We start from the raw sequence: 21,767 nt of genomic DNA, 5'->3' as shown, positions 1-21,767 counted from the left end.
TAGAAAGGTGTGGAAACCAAACCCTGGCCACGGGTCAGTTAAAGTCAGGAAACCCTCAAGGAAGGATACCCTCAAAGGACAGCAGGTGCAGAATGGACACCCAGGACAGGACAGGATACCCTCGGAATAAGAGTCAGGACAGGACCTCAGGACAGGACAGCAAACCCTCAGGACAGGACCCTCTTCAGGACAGGACCGGAACCCACAGTTAGGAAGCAACGCCTGCGCTCCACCCGCTCTGCAGATATCGATCAAGACCCCGATTGGGTCAGCGAACTCCCAGCTAAGTGCCTTGCCAGCACTTTAAGGTTCAGTAAAACCTTAGTCTATGGTCAAATTCGGACAGAGTGCTCCGCAGCTCTCTGTATTTTCAGTCACCTATTGAGTGCGTTGGGTCAGTGACAGGTCAGCTAAACCAGACAAGTCGGACGGTTCACTAGGTGAACCCAGGGTAGATATACAGTTTTGGGACAGTGTACCACCCCCCAATGTTGCAAAGTGTCAGAATCCCTCAATTTCGATTGGTCCTAAGGTAGGATTTGGGTAACACACCAATCACAATATGCGATTTCAAGCCTTCATTTACATATTTTGGGACCGCCTAGCATGTTTGGGTTCCCATGAGCTAACAGTAGCACATCTATACAATGTAACATATAAGAAGCCACATTCGCTGTTCTCGCAGGGCAGAGGTGACTTTCTCAGGAGCATCTCGCCCATCACTGCCAGCTGGCTATGTTCCATCAGCCAAGGTCCCTCGTGCTGCCGAATGTCGCACAGGCGCAGAAGGGACCTCCAATATGGCTCTCCTCTCACTCAGACCCCCATTGCCCGCGGTACATGAAAAGTAAGCGAAAACAAATTAATACATAATAATGTCATTATGAAAACACATCGCAGGGTTTGTACTTTTAACTCATCATCAAGAAATAAACTTATGCAATTTAGATGTTAGCTACATTTAGACGAAATACAAGAGCAGTGGCACGAGCAGTACCACATGATAAGCACAGCTATGAATTACGCATGCGCATAACTTTCCCTCCACTTCTGCAGACGCGTCAGGACACGTGAGTGTGGCTGACGCATGCGCAGTAACTAAAATACAAGCGGCGGCCATTTTTAGAGGACATAGATTAATTTCATTAGAAATACACATAGGCAAGCGTCTCAAACTTTACTCAAACTTAATATAAACGTTAGTAAAACATACACGGGTTACCTTGTTACACATAAACGAGGTTCTTGATTTCGGCAAGCCGCAAAATATGCAAAGCTTTGCTTCATCACAGGGATATGCCCCCCTAGTGCCCATAGCTTAGAGCCAGAGGGGAAGGGGGCCCAACTACTGCCTGTTTATGGCAGGTTAACCGCCATGAAGAGGCTGGTGGAAAATGACATCGTAATCCCTTCAGCAGTGCCTGGTAGGCACCGCCGCCATTGTACGGACTATGAGTCCCTCCGCTGCACCAGCAGGCTCAAGTAGCTTGTCGGATGTGTGCCGTCTGTCTTTCTGACCGCAAACACACTGCCTGCCATTGTAATGTGGCAGGAGGTGATTCAGTCACCAAAGGCAAAGGGACCCGCACCAATGGGCTGTTGGTGGTGGTCTCCCCACCATCGTAATCAGGTCCTTACTTTTTTCCCTTTTTTAGATGAATTGAGACTTCCCATTTAATAACTTGGTTTTCCTTAGTTTGTAGCTTTCCAGTTACTATTTTAAGTAACTTCTTAGTTTTCTTACCAGCAACTCTTTTCTTTTTAACCAAATTATCCACACTCTGTCCCTTTTCCTTCTCTGTTGTAAAGAGATAGTATCCTTTCCTCGGTTTCTTTCTTTTTTCTGCTTTATTTGGCATTTTAAGTATATGTTTGTTAGCAGAAAATTACAACATGTAACCATTTAATTTCCTATGTAAATACCTAACTCCTACCTTGAGAGTTATTTATATGTAGTAGAACACTATTTTAAGACCTTACAAAGGCTTTTAAATGGTAAGTCAACATAGCAGTAAAACTGCACACACAGACTCTCCAATGGCATGCCTTACAGACGTGTAAACAGCTACTTGTCTGGATGAGTGAGTTGCTTGTCTCAGCACTTCTGAGTGACTGTATCACTTCCTGCATGGGTGTGTGAGTGTTTGTGTACATAACAATCCATACTAATATTATAAAGAGAGAGCCCAAACCTTTGAGGCGGGTAATCTCAGTAACCACTGCACCAACCATAACACCCAATACAGCGTTGGAAAGGGCAGTTGCAGCAGAAGAACATAGGCTATGCAGACGGCCACCATATACATTGGTTTTTAAAAAATTGTTTTTATTAACTTTTCAAGAAACAGTGGAGTTCATCACAATCATACAGTGCAAGACATACAATTGAACCGTAGGACACCATATACATTTAAAAGGTAAAAGAACTGTGCCAGCAGAGTAGTCCCTTGTGGGCATGTCTGCATTGTGCTGTGGGCGTGGGCTGGGGGCGTGACTAAGGCTGGGGGCGTGTGGTACGGCCATCACATCGTGGGCTGTGCACGTGTGCTGGGGTGTGACAAACGCTGGGGGCGTGACAAACGCTGGGGGCGTGTGTCCGCCCTTCATGCCATGTGAGTCGCTGCGCAGCATCAAGGGGCACGCTGGGGGCGTGAGAAATGCTGGGGGCGTGTCTCCGGCCTTCATGCCCTGTGAATGCAATTGCGCCGCATCAAGGGACACGCTGGAGGCGTGAGAAACGCTAGGGGCGTGTGCTACGTTCTGCCATTCATGCCACGTGGGTCGTACATTAATCAGAAGATCGTCTGCTGTGGCCGTGTGCTGGGGGCATGACAAATGCGTTCAGCTGGAGGCCTGGTAAGTAACATTACTGCAGCCTCTCCTGCGCGCTGTTACTGAACTCTCTCATTCAACGAAATTAGACACGCCTGCTACCATCAACCAGGGCTCTAGTCGGGCTCAGGTGGCGGATCAGTACACTAATTGCACGCGCCTGCTAACATCAAACAGGCCTGCATCTGGGCCTCAAGCGGGGTAACACGCAAATGAGCATGTCTGCGGGGACAATTACTGCAGCCTCTCCCACTCGCTGTCACTGAACTCTCTCATTAAGCGGATTTACCTGCGGCTGAGAACTCTCTCATTCAACGACATTACACGCGCCTGATAACATCAACCAGGGCTGTAGCCGGGCTCAGGCGGCGGATCACTACACCAATTACACGTGTCTGCTAACATCAACCAGGGCTGCAGCTGGCCCTTCTCCGTCCCTATTCTAATGAAACAAAATTTTTTGTCTACCGCGAGATTTTAAAATAAATTGCCCTTGCCAAATACACACATTACACACACTCTATTTCATACCCGGACAATGTCGGGACGGGCTGCTAATGTCCATATAAGGCTGGCTCTCTTAGCAACTATAAAGATATGAGTGCCTCTGTGAGTGGATGCAGGAACCTCTGAGTGGGTGAGTAAGTGGGTGTATGAGTGTCTGAGTGGGTCTGTGAGTGGATGCACCAGTCTCTGAGTGGGTCTGTGAGTGGATGCATAAGATTCTTAGTAGGTGAGTGACTCAGAGAGTGAGTGTGTCTGTAAATGGGTGCATTAGAATATAAGTCAGGTTGCCAATGAGTGCATACGCTTTTTATTGGATGAGTGAATGGGTGCATGAGTGTCTGAGTAGGTCTGCGAGTGGGTTTAGAAGTATTTCAGTGGGTCTGTGAATGGATGCTTGAGGGTCTGACTGGGTCTGTGAGTGGGTGCATGATTCTTTGACTGGGTGTATGAGCAGGTGCATAAGTCTCTAAGTGGGTCTGTGAGTGGGTACATAAGCTTCTGAGTGGTTAAATGAATAGGTGAGGGATTGTCTGGTCTGGTAGTGGGTGCATTAGTCTGTGGTTGGGTATATGAGTAGTGCATGACTCTCTGAGTAGACCTGTGAGTGGCTGCATGAATTTCTGAGTGGGTCTGTGAGCGAACGCATGAGTCTCTGAGTTTGTAAATTAGTGGGTGTGTTAGTTTCGTAGTAGGTCTGTGTGTGGGTAGATGGGGGCATGTGTAGGGAATTGCCTCTTTTGACATGGTTAGCCCTACTTTTTACTTGATGACTGATGTGATTTCAAACTGTAAGTGCACTGAGTCCCTGCCAACCAGGTTCCCAGTGCCAGATCTCTTTCCCAAAAGTGTACCACAGTTGGCACAATTTCAGCCACCCTTGTAAGACCCTAGTAATTGGTTCCCCTGGTACTTAGGGCATGAGTATTAAAGAGGGCCCCCCAAGGGCTGCAACACATATTGTGCCACCTCAGGGACCCCTCACTAAAACCATGTGAACTGCCACTGCAGCCTTTGTGTCTTGATGCAGAGAAAACCAGAGCGCTGACATGGCAAACAGCTCTTGATGGCATGCCCTCACACTGCATGAGGTATAGGTAAAACACAATTCCTGCAGGCCTTACAACCATATAGAAGGGTGCACTATATCCCATGTGTGGTCATAGCTGAATGAGGAGATATGTCCCTGCAAAATTTCAGCCATTCTTGTCCAGATAAGTTTCCTAGCTCCATGGTTGCATCACTGTACCATAAGATATTTGGTACTAAACATCTCATCTTAGGGTAATGCCCCTTCCCACTGCAAGTGATCACCTTGAGGGTATAGGCATCCTAAAATTAGGCAGCCCATTGGCCACTACGTATCTCCCCTGTAATGCCCCTAAATTTAATATTTAGTTGGTATCCCTAGACCTGGAACTCAGATTTGATGGACAAGAAGAAGACCAGGACAAAGAAGACTCAATGCCCGAGAACTGAAGACTTGCTGTAGAAGAAAATTGGTGACAAAGCCTGCTGCCTAAAGGACTTCGACATTCGTGGTGTGTTGTGTTGTCCTGAACATGTGAAGACTCCAAGAACCCTGGAGCTCCTCCAGCCTTTGAAAATTGCCAAGAACCTCCCTTGGAATGAAGGTATCACACCCCTTCACACTGCAGGCACCAATCCCGCTGAGTCTGGTTTGTCAATGTGCTGCTCCCTGATGACTTCGATGCAGCACCCACACCACAAATAGTACACCAGCTTCGGAGGATTCAATATGACTTCTTGCCAAGTATAGAGACACCAGATCCTACCGGAGTCAAATATAACCAGTACCAGGAGTACCGGACCCACCACAGCAATCATCGAGACAGAGAGTCTGTACCAGATTCCACCAATACCAAAAGCAAGCATCCATAGAGGGACACCAACACCCTTGAGACCCACATCCTGAGTGGCCCAGCTATCCCAAATCACCTATCCAAGTTGCCTGCTCCTGACCATGAGGACTTCTCAATGACCAAAGACCCGTTTGACCTATCTACTCTGCACCTGGCCCCACCAGCCCCAATAACGACTGCCCAGCAATGCTCCTGGTCCTGCACCCCTTGCACCCTGTTCCCTCCAGTGGAACCCACTGGGCTTACCTCTAAGTCTTCCTCTGCAGTGTCTTTCCAGGTAACCCCCTCCTTCATAGTGCACCACCTACCAGCACCTTCAGCACCCTGCTCCCAGTCAAATCTGGGATGTTTGCCAAACCTCTGCTGCTGGAACTTTGGACCTGGCCCCGCTGTTAACCTAAAACAAGAAGGAAATCTTTGTCGAAGCATCACCTGATTTTATATGCAATTTATGCTTTTCTCCATTGACTTCAATGGTGCGTAACTGCGCACAAAAGTGATATCTTTTCCAAAGTCAAAAAAATCCTAACTCCTAAAGTACTTACTGTAGATAAAAGTTCTAAGTCTTAAAAAATACATACAAATCAATACTATTTTCATAAATTAGTCTTGGATTTAGCAGTGTGTTAGTGCCTCTATGAGTACAACAAATGCTTTGCTCTACCCTCTGATAAGCCTAACTGCCTGCCCACACTACCACAAAAAGAGCATTATTATTATCTACTTTAACCTATGTATACTACTTAAGCCTGGGCGGAGTTTGTGGAGTTCCACGTAGCGGAACTCTGCAAAGTTCAGAAAAACCTCTGCTATGCTACGCTGAGCTCCGCAAGTGTCGGAGTGCATTGGATAAATGCTGTTCGCTGTGATTTTCAGTGGCAGGTCCTTGTCTGCACTGTACAATCATTGCGAGTGGCACGATGCATCCCAAGCGGGTGCTGCTTCCTTTCTGCCCCTTGAGTAGATTTTTACTCGAGCAGCAGCTTTGTCAAAGCAAGTGGACAGTTTCTCAATGTGAGCGGTCGCGAGTATACGCGACCACCCACACTGAGAAATCTGACCACATTCCTCGAGAAATCTCACTAGGAGGTTGACTTTGCATGCTCGCGCTTGTCAACTTGATGTTGATGATCGCAAACAACGAAAAATCTTGCCGGGATGTGAAGTTTCCTCTCTCGCCAACTTAACGATGATGAACACAAGCGATAGAAAAAACTCCATGAGCTCCATGTAACGCAGAGTGTGGAAATCTCTGCAAACTCTGCGAGCGGAGCGGAATTCACTGCCCAGACCTAATACTAGTAAGAGATTGTTAGAACTGGGGTCTCTAGTTGGCAGAGGTAGGTACCACTGTCCAAATAGGGACCCTTGCTTCTAGTCAGGGTAAGGTGGAAACCCTCTGAGATAACCCCTGCTCACCCCCTTGATATCTTGGCATGAGCAGTCAAGGCTTATCATAGGCAATGTGTAAAGTATGTGTACCAAAACTCACAATAACACAGTGAAAAAAACACAAACTGACTCCACAACAGTTTAGAAAAATAAAGGTATTTAATCTAAACTACACAAGACCAAAACAACAAAAATCCAATATACACAGTTCAAGAATATGGTTGCAAAAGAGTTCTTAAGGTTAGCGATAAAATAATCCACAGGTGTGTGAAAAGTTCACAGTTGTGTTAAAAGTTCACAGTAGCGTCACGTTTAGCCAACAGTACCTTTAAATGTGACAACGTTCCAAAACAGAAACTGTTGCGGTGGAAAACAAGTGATGCGTCACTCCTGAAACTCTGGGGAGGCGTTAGCGACAATTCCGCTGGATGTAGCGGCGTGTAGCGACAAATCCGATCTGTATGGGGAGGGAGGCGATAAATTGTATGGATTCCGTTGCAGAGGTTCTGTAGGAAAATGCTCACAAAGGCACGATGCGATGATTCTCGGGGCTCTGTGACGATTCTCGCAGCAACGTGATGCGGTGGTCTCACCCAGCGATGACAGACTCTGCGACGATGTTCGCAGTGGCGGAAATGTTCCCGCTAACGAAGGGTGCGACCCCTTCAGGCAGCGACGACAGGCGCTGTGACTATCTCGGTCTTCATAGCGGCGGAAATTTTCACACTCAGCCGGGTTTGCAACAAAACTTGCAGAAAGGTCTTTAAAAAAATGGTATCCAGCTTCCCAACACAGGCACAACTACCAGAGGCACCACACATGGGCACCGCACACCAGGAAGGACAGAACACTCTCAGTAGAGTTCAGGGAAGCCGGGGGTGAAGTCCTTTTGTTCCTGGGACTTCATAACAGGAGCCAGCTCTCTCTCAGGCCCTTGGAGATTCCTTCAAGCAACGGGAGACAGCACAAAGCAAAGTCCTTCCCCTCTCCTTGGCAGCAAAGCAACAGCAGGTCAGTCCAGCAGAGCAACAGCAGGACAGTCTTCCTTCTTTAGTTTCAGCTTTTTCCTTGGCAGAGAGACTTTCTTGATTCCAGGATGATCTAATTTTCGGTTGTCAGGGGTCCTGTACTTATACCCCTAAAAGTCTTTGTTCTCTTTGTGCAAGTGGGCCCTGAGCCCGGTCTGAACCAGTTCTGGATGTCCCTTTAGCACTGTGATTTCCTGGCTTCTCCTTTCCTTTCAGAGTGAGTGGCAGGGTCGTCAGCCGCCCAGCAGAAGGTGGAGCCAGCATTGTGGAAGGTAGGCACAGCCCTATTCCGGCCCAGGTGCTATTTCCTCCCACCACTCAAGTTGCAAAAGCAGTCATTCAGCCTAGGGCTGACCCAGCCAGCATCCTGGGGGCTCCTCAGCCCCTGTCACTCTCAAACCAGACAGTCAATTCACAAACAGGCCAAGGTACACAGAAAGTTCAGACAAGAGAACAGCTACTTTCTAAAAGTGCTGTTCTCAAACACAGGATTTAAAAACAACCTTTCCTAAAAGATGTGTTATTAAATTCTGTGTTCAGGGATACCAGACTTTTATGTCCTATCTTGTTCCCATTGTAAGATATGCTGGTAACCACAGTAGCCAGCATCCCCCATGATAGCCTATGGAGCAAGATAGCCTTACATCAGTAAAAAACGGAAATGGCTGAGACACCATTTTAGGGCTACTCATGTGGGTGGCACAATCAGTGCTGTAGGCCCACTAGTAGCATTTTACATCACCAGCCCTGGCACACTCAGTGCATTTTACTAGAGACTTCTGGGTGATACAAATATGCCAATCAGGTATATCCAATTACAATAACAATTTACACAAGGAGCACTTACACTTTGACACTGATCAGCAGTGGCAGAGTGTCCAAAGTATCTAAACCAGCAAAAACGAAATCCAGCATCAAAAATACAGGAGGTAGAGGCAAAAATACAGGAGGTAGAGGCAAACAGATAGGGGGAAACCACGCCAAGGATGCCAGGTCTAACACGTGTCTCCTCCAGCTGAAAGTGGGAGAACTGCCCACCCTCTTGGGAGTTCTCTTCACTAAGGGACAAAAACCCGGACAGAACATCAGCATTGGCGTGTTCTGTGCCAGGGCGGTGTTCCACCGTAAAGTCCATTCCCTGTAGAGAGATGGACCACCTCAACAGTTTCGGGTTCTCACCCCTCATCTGAATTAACCATCTGAGGGTCCTGTGGTCTGTCTCAACACGGAAGTGAGTTCCAAACAAGTAGGGCCTCAGCTTCTTCAGAGCCCAGACCACAGCAAAAGCTTCCCTTTCAATTGCACTACACCTCTGTTCCCTGGGGAGTAGCCTCCTACTAATGAAAGCTACAGGCTGGTCCCAGCCCTCATCGTTGATATGTGAGAGTACTGCTCCCACACCATGCTCTGAAGTGTCGGTCTGCACTATGAACTTACTGGAGAAGTCAGGTGCCTTGAGCACCGGTGCAGTGCACATGGCAGTCTTCAGGGTATCAAAAGTAGTTTGGCAGGCTTCGGTCCAATTCACTTTCCTGGGCTGCCTCTTGGAGGTCAGCTCTGTCAAGGGGGCAATGATGGTGCCATATCCCTTGACAAACTGTCTGTAATACCTGGGGAATCCTAAGAAGGCTCTCACTTCTGTCTGGGTCTTGGGGGGCTCCCAAGCCAGAATGGTATCAATCTTTTGCCTGTAGGGGCGCCACATGGCTGCTCCCTACCTGGTGCCCCAAGTACACCACTGATACCTGCCCTATCTGGCACTTGCTGGCCTTGATAGTGAGGCCTGCCCTCTGCAGAGCCTTCAACACTTCGCAGAGGTGTTGCAAATGTTCCTCCCACGTGGAGCTGAACACAGCAATGTCATCCAGGTATGCGGTGCTAAATTCCTCCAGCCCGGTCAGTACCTGGTTAACCAGTCTCTGGAAGGTGGCAGGGGCATTCTTCAACCGAAAGGGCATGACTCGGAACTGGAAGTGCCCCTCTGGTGTTGAGAATGTTGATCTCTCTTTGGCCCCATCAGTTAAGGCAATCTGCCAGTACCCAGAAGTTAAATCAAACATACTGAGGTACCGGGCAGCTCCCAACCGTTCCACGAGCTAATCAGCTCTGGGGATGGGGTGTGCGTCAGTCTTGGTGACCGCATTGAGCCCATGGTAGTCCACACAAAATCTGAGTTCTGGAGTTGCGCCGGGAGCAGCAGCTTTTGGGACTAAGACCAATGGGCTAGCCCAGGGGCTGCTGGAGGGCTCAATTATTCCTAGCGCCAACATCTTGAAAACCTCTTCCTTGTAAAATTTCTGTTTCACAGGCAGACTATCCCCAGTATCCACATCATGGACGCACCAATTGGTGACACCTGGGGTCAGGGAGAACAGGGAGGAAAACTGACCCAACACATGGCGACAGTCCCTCTGCTGTTCTGGGGTTAGGGTGGGCGAGAGGACCACACCATCCACTGACCCGTCTTGCTCCTTAGCTGCCAGGAGGTCAGGGAGAGGATCACTATCCTCTTCCCCTCCAGCATCTGTAGCCATGAGCATTGTCACTTCAGACCTCTCAAAGTGTGGTTTGAGGTGGTTGACATGCAAGACTCTCAGGGGCTGCCTGGGAGTCTTCAAGTTAACCAGGAAGGTTACTTCACTCTTGCGCTCCACCACCTCATATGGCCCAGTCCACTTGTCTTGGAGCGCACAAGGCTCCACTGGCGCCATCACCCACACTTTCTGCCCAGGTTGAAATTCGACCAGAGTGGTATACCGGTCATACCATCTTTTCATTTCTTCCTGGCTAGCTTCCAGGTTCTCCTGAGTGAGCTTCCTGAAGCGTTGTGTCTGGTTGCGGATGGCCAGCACATAGCTGAACACCACATCCTGGGGGGTTTTCCCATGGGATTTCTCCCACCCCTCATTCACCAGTGTGAGAGGTCCTCTAACAGGTTGGCCATACAGGAGTTCAAAGGGACTGAACCCTAAGGACTTCTGAGGCACTTCCCTGTAGGCAAACAACAGGCATGGTAAAAAGACGTACCACTTCCGTCTCATGGGCTCCTCTAGGCTCATAATCATACCTTACAGGGTGCGGTTGAACATTTCAACCAACCCATTTCCTTGAGGCTGGTAAGGAGTGGTGAACTTATAAGTTACCCCACAATCCTCCCATAGAGACTTCATGTACCTAGAGATGAAGTTGGTAACCCGGTCGGAGACCACCTCTCTGGGAAACACCACACGGGAAAAGATCCCCATCAATGCACAGCCCACCACGGGTGCTGTGATTGTCCTGAGAGGGACTGCTTCCGGGTACCGGGTGACATGGTCCACCAAGACCAGGATGACCCTGTTGCCTAAGGCTATCTTGGGGTCCAGGGGCCCCACAATGTCGATGCCCACCCGCTCAAAAGGGGTGCTCACCACAGGAAAGGGTTGGAGGGGTGCCTTGCACTTCACTCCAGTCTTGCCACTGGCCTGACATGTTTGGCAAGCTCTACAAAAAGTACCGACGTGCTTCTTAATCTGGGGCAAGTAGGAGTGGGCGACAAGCCTGTGATAGGTCTTGTCTTGTCCCAGATGTCCTGCGAGAGGCACGTCATGAGCCAGACCCATTAGTTCCTGAAGCGCGCTGGTACCACCAGGACACGGGCTGCACTGGACTCAGCAAACTTAGGCTCACCATACAACAACTCATCTTCCCAGTAGATGAAGTGATCGCTGGACGCTCCACCTGCTGCCTGGTCTGCAGCCTGTTGCCGCATACCAACGAGAGAAGGGCACTCTTTCTGCTCCTCGCAGAATTCCTCCCTGGAGGGCCAATCTTCTTGCTCAAAAGAATATACTAGAAAATGCCCAGTCAAAAAATGTGTACCATGTATATGTGCCCGGAGGACAACAGGAATCATACAGCAATCAAATGAGTAACACCTGGTTGAGAAATTCCCATCATCCCACCCTTCTGGCGGAGCATCATCATGTGGGAATTGGTAATCAATCCATAATAACTGCCCAAATCATCAGGTGATGGTGCGGTAATGGATACCAAAAGATGTACTCTTCCCAAGGTGCTGCTTGAAATATAATGCTGATGATGTGCAGTGCATAAATGTGAGTGAAATATTAAAAATAACTACTAGGACAAAAATAAGTTTAATGAATATTGTCCAAGTGTCAAGATTAAAAATACGCCTAAGTAGTTTGAAATTATAATTATATAATGGCGTTGTGCAGAGAGGTCAACATGTTTCAGCCAAACGGAAGACACTATCCGGCTTTCATCAGGACCATAGAGGTTGATTTAGCTACTGCAATATATTTTCAATGTGAAAAATAATATGTAATAGTTGTGCTATAATAGTGATAAATGTATACAAAATGGTGCCGTCCTACCAGGAACTTGGAGCCCCAATGTCCACTGGTGGATGGAAATGTATTTTCCTTTCCTAAAAAGAAAGACAAGAAAAGAAGAGAAAAAATACACAAAACATAATTGCATGAACATATACCTGTGAACTAGAGAGATCATTTCTTCTCAGCTGAACAGAAAGTAAATTACTTCTGTGTATAAAGTTCATTAACATTTATTAATATCATGTCCTGTTCAATTGACATCATAAATGAGATAATGTACTCACCCAGCTTTTTGTGGGAGAATGCCTCACCTCACCCGGCAACCGCTCAGGATATTGAGGCCCCGCTCTATTGTATGGATAAAAATATGGACATGGTAAACACGAAGTGTCAACAAGCCCAGATAATGTGTTTATCAATATTTTACAATATAAAACACAATCTTAGTTGTTTGTTAAGATACCACTTAAATGACCACGAAGGCTTAGTGCAGGGGTTGTCAAACGGTACATAATGATCTGTACCACAACAGATGAAAGACTACCAAGGCTATGCTAGTGAAACCCTAACTGTTTCAATCATATAGTACTGTGCCCTTTAAGGTGCTGATATCGAGGGTCAAATTTGTTTTATTAGAGTCTAGCCAAAATGATGCATCTACTCCAGTCCTCTCACGAAGTAGGTATCAAAATGCTGCGCACTCGTAAAGAAAATCTCCACGCATCGGAACGCCGAGGACCTACCTATCCGTCGGTACCTTTGCAAAAACAAAATAGCAAACTAAAATGAGCTTTTATTCACAGAAATAGCTGCAAGTCAGCAGGGAAACTGTTCGATAAAGGATTAACCCCGCACAGCAAGTTTAAAAGACCAAGAATATATTATGTAGACGTGGCTTCAAAGCAGGTATAAATGTGATAACAATAGATAATGGTGCAAAATATATTGTTTGTGCATTAGAAATAGAACTAAATTAACTGTTTCCCTTTAGACCTTTAGATGAGAGCCGGATTTTAAATGATTTTAACACACCGAACATATTACTGTACCTAAAGAAGTGAGACATCAACAATATATATACGAGGTGTCTGCATAGCTAAGGTAATGATTTTTAGTTTGAATACAGAACAGTGTTTAGCCTACCGTATAAAGGAAGAAAAAATGATGAAATTTGATTTACTCTTAGGAACCTGTAGGTCATGGTCACAAGAATTAAGACTTTGTGGATACCTATGAGAGGAATGATTAACATGAGATAAGGCAACCCCTTTTCCGAATCGTAATTCCTCTTAAAAACATGTTCTAGTATAAGCTGAAAGATTCTAACCAAGAGTGAAGGCAGGCACCTTCCTTTCCTTATCATCAAACCTACCTTTTCTGTTCTCTTAGATTTGGTTAGAGAGCAGATGCATATATGCACCATTGGGATGAAACATTGGGAGGCATGTACATGAAAGATGTGGTACAGCCCATGTATCAGAATGATAGAATTATAAGTGGATGTGACAAAACTGTATAAACTAGAAAAGGAGACAAGCAGCTAGGTTCATGAAAGGAAATTGCGCTCGCAAAGGGCCAGATACTGAGAATCTGGCCCTTTGCGAGTGCAATTTTTGCATTTGGGATTCATCATCCCAAATGCAAAATTCGCTAATATAGAATTTGCACATTTGCGAGGAATTGCATTTAAGGAATCTCTATTTGAGATTCCTTAAATGCAATTCATGAACCATTTTGAAATTGCGAAATCGCAATTTAGGACCGCTATTTACCACGAAGTCAAACCTCGTGGTAAATAGCTAAAACTTAGAAAAATGCATTTAAATGCATTTTTCTAAGTTGCATGTTACAGACACACATGTCCTTTGGACATGTGTGTGAACAACATCAGTGTAAATTCACATTTCAGGGGTGCTACAGGGTGTCCTTTGGACACCCCCGCACCCTTGAAATCGCACCCTTATTTGCGATTAGCAAATTGCCAATCGCAAATAAGGAATAACTCCCCATTCATTCCTATGGGCCTTTAGGCCTTTAGGCCCATAGGAATGAATGGGGAGTTATTCCTTATTTGCGATTAGCAATTTGGTAATCGCAAATAAGGAATGTGTAGGAATGGCAATTTATTTAGCAATTCCTACATGAATCCCGTTTTGTAAGTCCTTAATAGCGATTCCTTATGAATCGCTATTAAAGACTCGCAAAACGGCCCTTTCATGAATCTGGCAGAAGATCCCTTAAGAATATTTTAAGTTAACGAGTAGTTTGCACCCAGGTGAATGTGCAGTTGGAATATGTTTATATAATCATATCTAATTGGAAATGTCTAGTATGGGACAGTTATAGATTGCCCTATTTCTAAAACAATGATTTAATTGTGTCTGTCTACAGGAACGAAAGTGGCAACCAAACAGTGCGGTATACAACCTTTACAACGCAACTTTTACAACGCACTACCATTACAATGAAACTTTTACAACGCAAAATCTATTACAACGCATGCATTTACAACGCAGTCATTACAACGCATGACACTACAACGCACACTACTACAACACATACCATTACAACGCAGTCATTACAACGCATACCATTACAACGCAAAACTTACCATCCAACACTTACCCTACTGTTGCACCCCCTGGAGTTAGAATAGTAATTTTAACCCCTACACTATCCAACACTTTCCCTACTGTTGCACCCCCTGGAGTTAGAATAGTAATTTTAACCCCTACACTATCAAACACTTACCTTATATGCAATGTAATGTAATACGTTGTAATGGTATGCGGTGTAAATGTAGTATGCGTTGTAGTGGAATGCGTTGTAAAGGTAGTTTCTAAGAATTCGTTGTAATGGTATGCATTGTAATGGTGTGCGTTGTAATGGATGTTGCGTTGTAAAAGTGTGCGTTGTAACGTCATACATCCAAACAGTGCACGTAAAAAGAGAGACATATATAACTGTCTTGATAAAGATGGACTATTTATTTATTTATTTATTTAGAAGTTTTCTATAGCGCTAACAAGACCCGAAGGTATCAGAGCGCTTTACAGTAGTGGGCATGAAAAAGAGAACAACATGAAACAAACCCAATAAAAGCAATCGGCGACAGACAATTAGGAAAGAAGAAAAGTTCGGACAGCAGGGCTTCTCAGTACTGGATTCAACAATAACGCATGGATTCTGAGACGTTTGCAGCTCCAAGTTATCCATAACCAAGGGAGCGGATCAGGCACAAGGATTTAAGTTGGCTCTTGAATTCTGCATAGGACGGTAGAGTTCTGATGTGCGGGGGGATGGCGTTCCATATTTTGGGGGCATTTCCTGAGAAAGAGCAATCCGCAGTTCTCTTCCTTCTGGTTTTTGGTAGGATGAGCAGCAGGGAATTAGAGCTTCTCAAGTTTCTGGCTTGGCCTGCTTTTTTGAGCTTGTTAGCCAGGTATTCCGGTTTGCCGGTGTGGAGGGCCTTGTGGGTAAGGCAGGCCGTTCTGAAGGTACTTCGCATTTCCACAGGGAGCCATTCGAGTTCTTTGAGAGCCGGGGAGATGTGATCATATTTTTTGCAGCCTGTGATCATTCTTGCTGCCGCGTGAAGTGTTGTTTTTAGTGGAGCCAGGTGGGATTTGGGGATGCCTGTTAGGATTGAGTTCCCATAGTCCAGTCTTGATAGAACTAGAGATTGCGTGGCTAGTTTGAGGTCCTTGTTGGGAATGTAAGGTTTAATTTTGTTCAAAAGTCTGAGGTTGAAGAAAGCGCTTTTCGCCGAGTTCTTAATGTGATTTGACAGGGTTAGTTTAGGGTCTAAGGTGAAGCCCAGGGATTTAACGGAGTCGGCTAGCGTGAGGTTACCCTTGAGAGCATCGATCGACTTTAGCCACTCGGTGATTTGAGGGTTATCTTCTTTGTTTGAGATGAGGAGTGTTTCTGTCTTATCGGGGTTGAGTTTCAGGTGATTCTTTGTCAGCCAGTCTTGAACTTCATTTAGGACATCGTTGAGTCTCTGGATGTCTTTAAGAGAGGAGATTTCCAGGTAAATCTGCGTGTCGTCCGCGTAGAGGTGGAAGTTGATGTTGGCGTTCCTGAGTAACTTAGCGAGTGGTTCCATGTAGATGTTAAAGAGCTGGGGGGAGAGCACCGATCCTTGAGGGACACCCTTGTTGACTTGCTGGGTATCGGAGGTGAAGTTCTTGATTTTTATTAGTTGCGAACGGTTGTGTAAAAAGGAGGAAAACCACTTGAGAACTACCTCGCCAAGGCCGGCTCTTTCTTGAAGAGTCATGATGAGGAGCTTGTGGTCCACCGTGTCGAACGCTGCTGAGAGATCAAGGAGTATGAGGAGGCAGCACTTGTCAGCGTCAAGAGATCCATGGATGTCGTCTATGATGTTCAACATCGCAGTTTCAGTGCTGCGGCCTTGTCTGAAGCCAGATTGGAGGGGGTCCAGGAGATTGATGTTGTCCAGGTGTTGCGTCAGTTGCAGGAGTACACAGCGTTCAAGTGTTTTCGAGAGTAAAGGGAGGTTAGATATTGGTCTGAAATTGTTCAAGTCAGTTGAGTCGAGACCGGGTTTTTTCAGGAGAGGAGTGACTTGTCCCATTTTTAGACAATCGGGGACCACACCGCTTTGTAAGGAGCTGTTTATGATTCTTCCCCAGATGGGCGCTAAGGTAAGCTTCATTTGTTTGATTAAAGATGGGGGGATGGGGTCTGAGATGTGTGCTGAAGGTTTGGCGGTCGAGATCAGCGCGATTATCTCAGTTTCCTGGACGGGGCGAAAGCTTAGCCAGGGGGAGGGAAAGGAGTCGGATGGGAGTGCCACTGGGGAGGTCGAGTAGCTCTTCTGGAGGTGTGGGTTGTTGATGTCTAGAGATAGTTCGATTTTTTGGACTTTATCGATGAAGAAGTTGGCAAAGTTGTCACAGAGTTCTTTGGAAGCCTGTAGGGTTGAGGGCAGGGGCTTTGTTGTTTGTTGTCTGATTATGTTGTAGAGTTCTTTGGGTCTGTTTTTGGATTTGACCAATGCCTCGCGGAAGAAGCTGGATTTCTTGTTTTTGATATGGTTGTTGTACTTCCTACGGGCTGATTTTAGTTGAAGGCGGAGAATGGCGGTTGGGTTGTTTCTCCACTTTCTTTCTTTGGTTCTTAGGTTTCTTCTTTCTGCGTTGAGGTCCGCAGTGAACCAGGTTCTGGATGGAGTGGTTCGGTTTCTTTTGAGCTTTAGAGGAGCTAGATTGTCAAGTATGGCGACTACCCCCGAGTTATAGTGGTCGACGAGGTCGTTGGTCGAGAGGTGCATAGTGTTATTTGAAAGAAGAGCGCTTAGTTGACCTTCCAAGATGTCTTGGGGTACTTGGGAGAGGTTTCTCGACCATTTAGGCGGGACTTGCGGAGGTTTAAGCGAGATGATGGGGTGATTGATGTGGAATAAGATCATGTGGTGATCTGACCAGTCAACTGGTAGTATGTGGTTGACCGTGATAGAATTCTTTTGGGCAATGATGGCGTCCAGTGTGGCTCCTTTGTAATGAGTCTCCTCAGTACAATGTTGGGTGAGGTTGTTCTCGTCAAGGAGGCTAGATAGCGATTTGATTAGAGGGTTGTGGGTCTCATTCCACCGGATGTTCAGGTCGCCAAGAATTAAGTTTTTGGAGTCGCCCAGTGAGTCTTGTGCAATCAGGTTTGATAGTTGGTCTCCGAACTCTTTATTTCTGCCCGGGGGGTGATAGAGTAGGTGGCACAGTAGAGAGTCATTGTCTTTTGTCTTGATGACAGTGGATAGGCATTCAAAGGAGTCATACTCGAAGGAGGCGGTTTCTGTGATGCTCCAGCTGTCCTTGTGGATGATAGCGACCCCACCTCCTCGTTGTTCAATCCTATCTTTGGAGATGAGGGAGAAGCCAGGTGGAACCAGCATGTCTAGGCAGGGAGGGGATGTCTTATTAAGCCAAGTCTCCGTGAGGAACGCAACGTCAATGTCATGTGTGAGGATGGCTTCGGCTAGGTCCGTTGCGTGTAGAGAAGCCGATCTGCAGTTGATTAGGAGGCAATTGGTGAATTTCTCCTGATTACTGGTGGCTCCCTCTTTAGTCTCTCTAGGTATAGCGGTGAGGACTGGTAATCTCTGTGTATTGACGATGGGTCGGTCTTTCCGGTGACCTGTGATGACTTGAATTTTAGATTTGGGTGACTCCGCAGGGGAGGAGTCATAAGTGGCGGCAAGTAAGGCTGCTTCCCTGTCTGACATAGGAGTTTTTGATCTAAGGGGCCTGGTGGTCGGGTGATTTGAGCCCACTGGAGTGGGAGAGGAAATGGAGGACGTTTTGACGTGGGGGGAGGTCCGGGGGGAGAGTTTGTGGGGATTACAGACTATTCCAAGGTTAGAGATGATTTCTGAAAGACCATGGGTGATAGTGTTGACCTGGTTTTCCAGGGCTGCGAGCCGTTTTGATATGGCCTCAAGGAAGGGGATGTAGGCATCCGCGGTGGGTCCGAGAGTGCTAGGGTTCGAGAGGGTCGGTTGGGGGATAGGGGTCAGGGTGAAGGACGGGGGGGTGTTCTGAGTGGGTTGGGAGATAGGGGTCAGGGTGAAGGACGGGGGGGTGTTCAGGGTGGGTTGGGAGATAGGGTGAAGGACGGGGGAGGTGTTCAGGGGAGGGTCCGGCGGGGGTTTAGACAGGGGGGAGGAAGGGAGGAGGACAGGGGGGTGCTTGGACAGGGGTGGATTGAGGGATGTAGGGAGACTTGAGGGGAAGTGGCTCGTTGTCTGAAGGCAGCCTGCTGGCGTGGGGGTGATTGCTGTAGGAGGCTGTCGTAGCTTGGTGTTAAGGGAGGTGAGGAGGTTGGAGGAGGGGGAGGAGGAGGGGGATTGAGTGTCCTGCGGATGTTGGGTGGCTGAGCATGGAGGGTGAGGTATTACTGGGGGAGGGGGTGCCTGACGGACTGGGTAGGGGTTGCGGAAGGGAGTATCGCGGTCTTCACTGTGAGTTGTGGTCGTGGTCGGAGGCGGCGTAGAGGCGGGGATGGGGAGGGTGGGAGGGGCTGACCTAAGTGTGGGAAATATGGAGTCGAAAGCTTCCAGGTTCTCATTGTTAGCTTGGATGAGGACCGTGCCATTGGTAAAGATGGTCACGGTTATGTAGCCTCTGCCAGCTGATCTGAACGGAAGAGTCGTGGTTAGTTTGCAGCTGTGGAGAGTGGAAGTTGTTTTGGCTATGAACATCCGCGATCTAATCGTGGAGACCCAGTATTCTGGTCGTTCAGTGTGGAATATTAGGTCCATCTTGGTCGGTCCGTTGGAGGCCGAGTGGTAGATGTCCGTGATTAGGGTTTCTTTGTGATTGCGAATGAGTTTCTGCTTGAGGGTGCGTCGCTGCTTAGTAGAGAGGAGTGGGGGGAAAATGATGGTGAAGGAGTTTCGGCTGTGAGGTTTAAGGTGGGCAAGTGGGGCTGGTGGAGGGGGGGGCTGGTCCCGGGCCATCGTGGGTGTGGTGGGAGGGGAGCCAGATTAGGTAGGGGTGTGGCGCTAGAGTGGCCCGGAGGGCAGGCGACAGATTGAAGGTGCAGTTCAGTAGGACCCGTGGTTAGAAGTCATGTGGGGCATTGCAAGCCCTCCTGGTTCGCTATTCTGCGCAACGGATTGCAGTTGATGGTCGGGGGCAGGGCAGTTAGACTCAGGGCCTCTGCCTAGGTGGAAGGCACTCTTTCCCTTCCTTTACTGCTCTCTTCGTTGGTTTTTTTTTTTTTTTTTATCTCCTTGTTGTAGTCCTACTTTTGTTTTTCTGGGGTGTCCTGGTTATGAATTCACTAGAAAAAGATCACACTGGAGATGTGGCAAGGGCCCCTGAAGCTCCCTTTGCATGATGAGGCAGGACATCCCTGTTGCCCCTCTGTTTGGCGCCCCCAGTATCTACCAGTATCTATGTGTGGGTCAGGCGACGTCCTCTTTGGCCGCCATTTTAAAGTCAGGCACAGGCCGGCTGTGGGTGGAAACGTGGGGCTCTGGGTAACAGGCTTAGTTTGGTGGGGTAGTCAGAGCTGGAGCTTGGTGGTGCCCAAAAGAATGCCAGTACTCACAGTGTCTACTGAGTAGGCTCCGGTCAGGCGACGTCCTCTTTGGCCGCCATTTTTATGCCAGGCGGAGGGATGGCAGCGTTGGGAGTCCTTGTGCTCCGGTTGGGGAATTTAATCCCTGCCAGTGGAGGTCGGGGCTGAAGTTTAGCGCCCTCAGCCCTTTCACGACCTCAAATGATGCAAGTTGCGACTCTGGGGGAAGGCTCGGTCAGGCGAGGTCTTCAGAGGCCGCCATTTTGAGGACAGGCGAGGCGGGCAGCGTCGGCGGAGAATCCCTGAGCTCCGGAGCAGGAGCTAGGGTCTTCCAAGGCTGGTCGGGACTATGCCGCTCAGGCTTCGCCGTGCTGGCAATTGCTGGGGGATACGGACGCGGTCGGCAGCTCTGCGGGTGAGTGTCCTGGGGTCGCTGGAGGGCAGAGGAGCGCCGATCACCGTGAGAGTGATCAGGCGACAGAACTCTGCTTTCCTGTAGCGGGACAGGCTGCACTATTCCGCCGCAGATTCCGGTCGCGTTCCTGGTGCTAGGCAGCGCTGGGGGGGGCTCTGATTAGGTGATATTTTGCTGAGCCCGGAGCTCGGTTTCGGAGCTCTCTACCCCTGCGGCCATCTTCACTCGGGGATGATTAGAGCACCTATCATCATATGACTATCATATATAAACCATCAAAACGCGTTGACGCCTCATTGTACACAATCAAGGGAAACAGCCTATCCTTTAGATATGAAATATTGAGCATATCTAGGAAAAGCTAGGAATAAGTGTTAACCCTGATGTGTGATTCCATGACAAAGAATAGTGTCTGTCTTTTGTCTCTCTTTGTGTTCCAGTGCCTATTAGCATTTAGCTTGTGTAATTTAAGTACAGTATTGTCCAGGTTTAACCTTTTATAAAAAAAACTTTTTTTTTGTTTGATGAGTTGCTGTGATATGTTTTTAATGGTAATGCATTTTTAGTACTGATTGTTATAATTTTTAGGATGTTTATTTTAACTAAAAAATAAAGAAATCATAGTATATACTTACCTTGTAACTAATGGTGTTGGAATTAAGTGTAAATTCTAATACATGGGGTCATCAGCCGCCCAACAGGAGGTGGAGCCAGCATTGCGGAAGGCAGGCACAGCCCTATTCAGGCCCAGGTGCTTTCTCCTCCCACCACTCAAGTTGCAAATACAGTCATTCAGCCTAGGGCTGACCCAGCCAGCCTCCTGGGGGCTCCCCAGCCCCTGTCACTCTCAAACCAGACAGTCAATTCACAAACAGGCCAAGGCACACAGAAAGGTCAGACAAGAGAAAAGCTACTTTCTAAAAGTGCTGTTCTCTAACACAGGATTTAAAAACAACCTTTCCTAAAAGATGTGTTATTAAATTCTGAGTTCAGGAATACCAGACTTGTATGTCCTATCTTGTTCCTATGGGGAGATATGCTGGTAGCCACTGTAGCCAGAATCCCCCATGATAGCCTATGGAGCAAGATAGCCTTACAGCAGTGAAAAACGAAAATGGCTGTAATTCACTACCAGAGCATGTCACCTGCACAAGTACATGCCCTACCTTTCACATACACTGCACCCTTCCCAAGGGGGTACCTTGGGCCTTCCATATGGGTGACCAATGTGCTAAGAAAGGGAAGGGTTAGGCCCGGTCAGTGGGGACACTGACCAGGAGGACATGGCAGTTCACAGACTGCACACAGGCACTGCGGTGGCAGGCCT

The sequence above is a fragment of the Lissotriton helveticus genome, chromosome 3_1 (assembly GCF_964261635.1).
Source record: "Lissotriton helveticus chromosome 3_1, aLisHel1.1, whole genome shotgun sequence".
Classification (NCBI taxonomy): Eukaryota; Metazoa; Chordata; class Amphibia; order Caudata; family Salamandridae; genus Lissotriton; species Lissotriton helveticus.
This window is presented reverse-complemented; position numbering follows the sequence as displayed.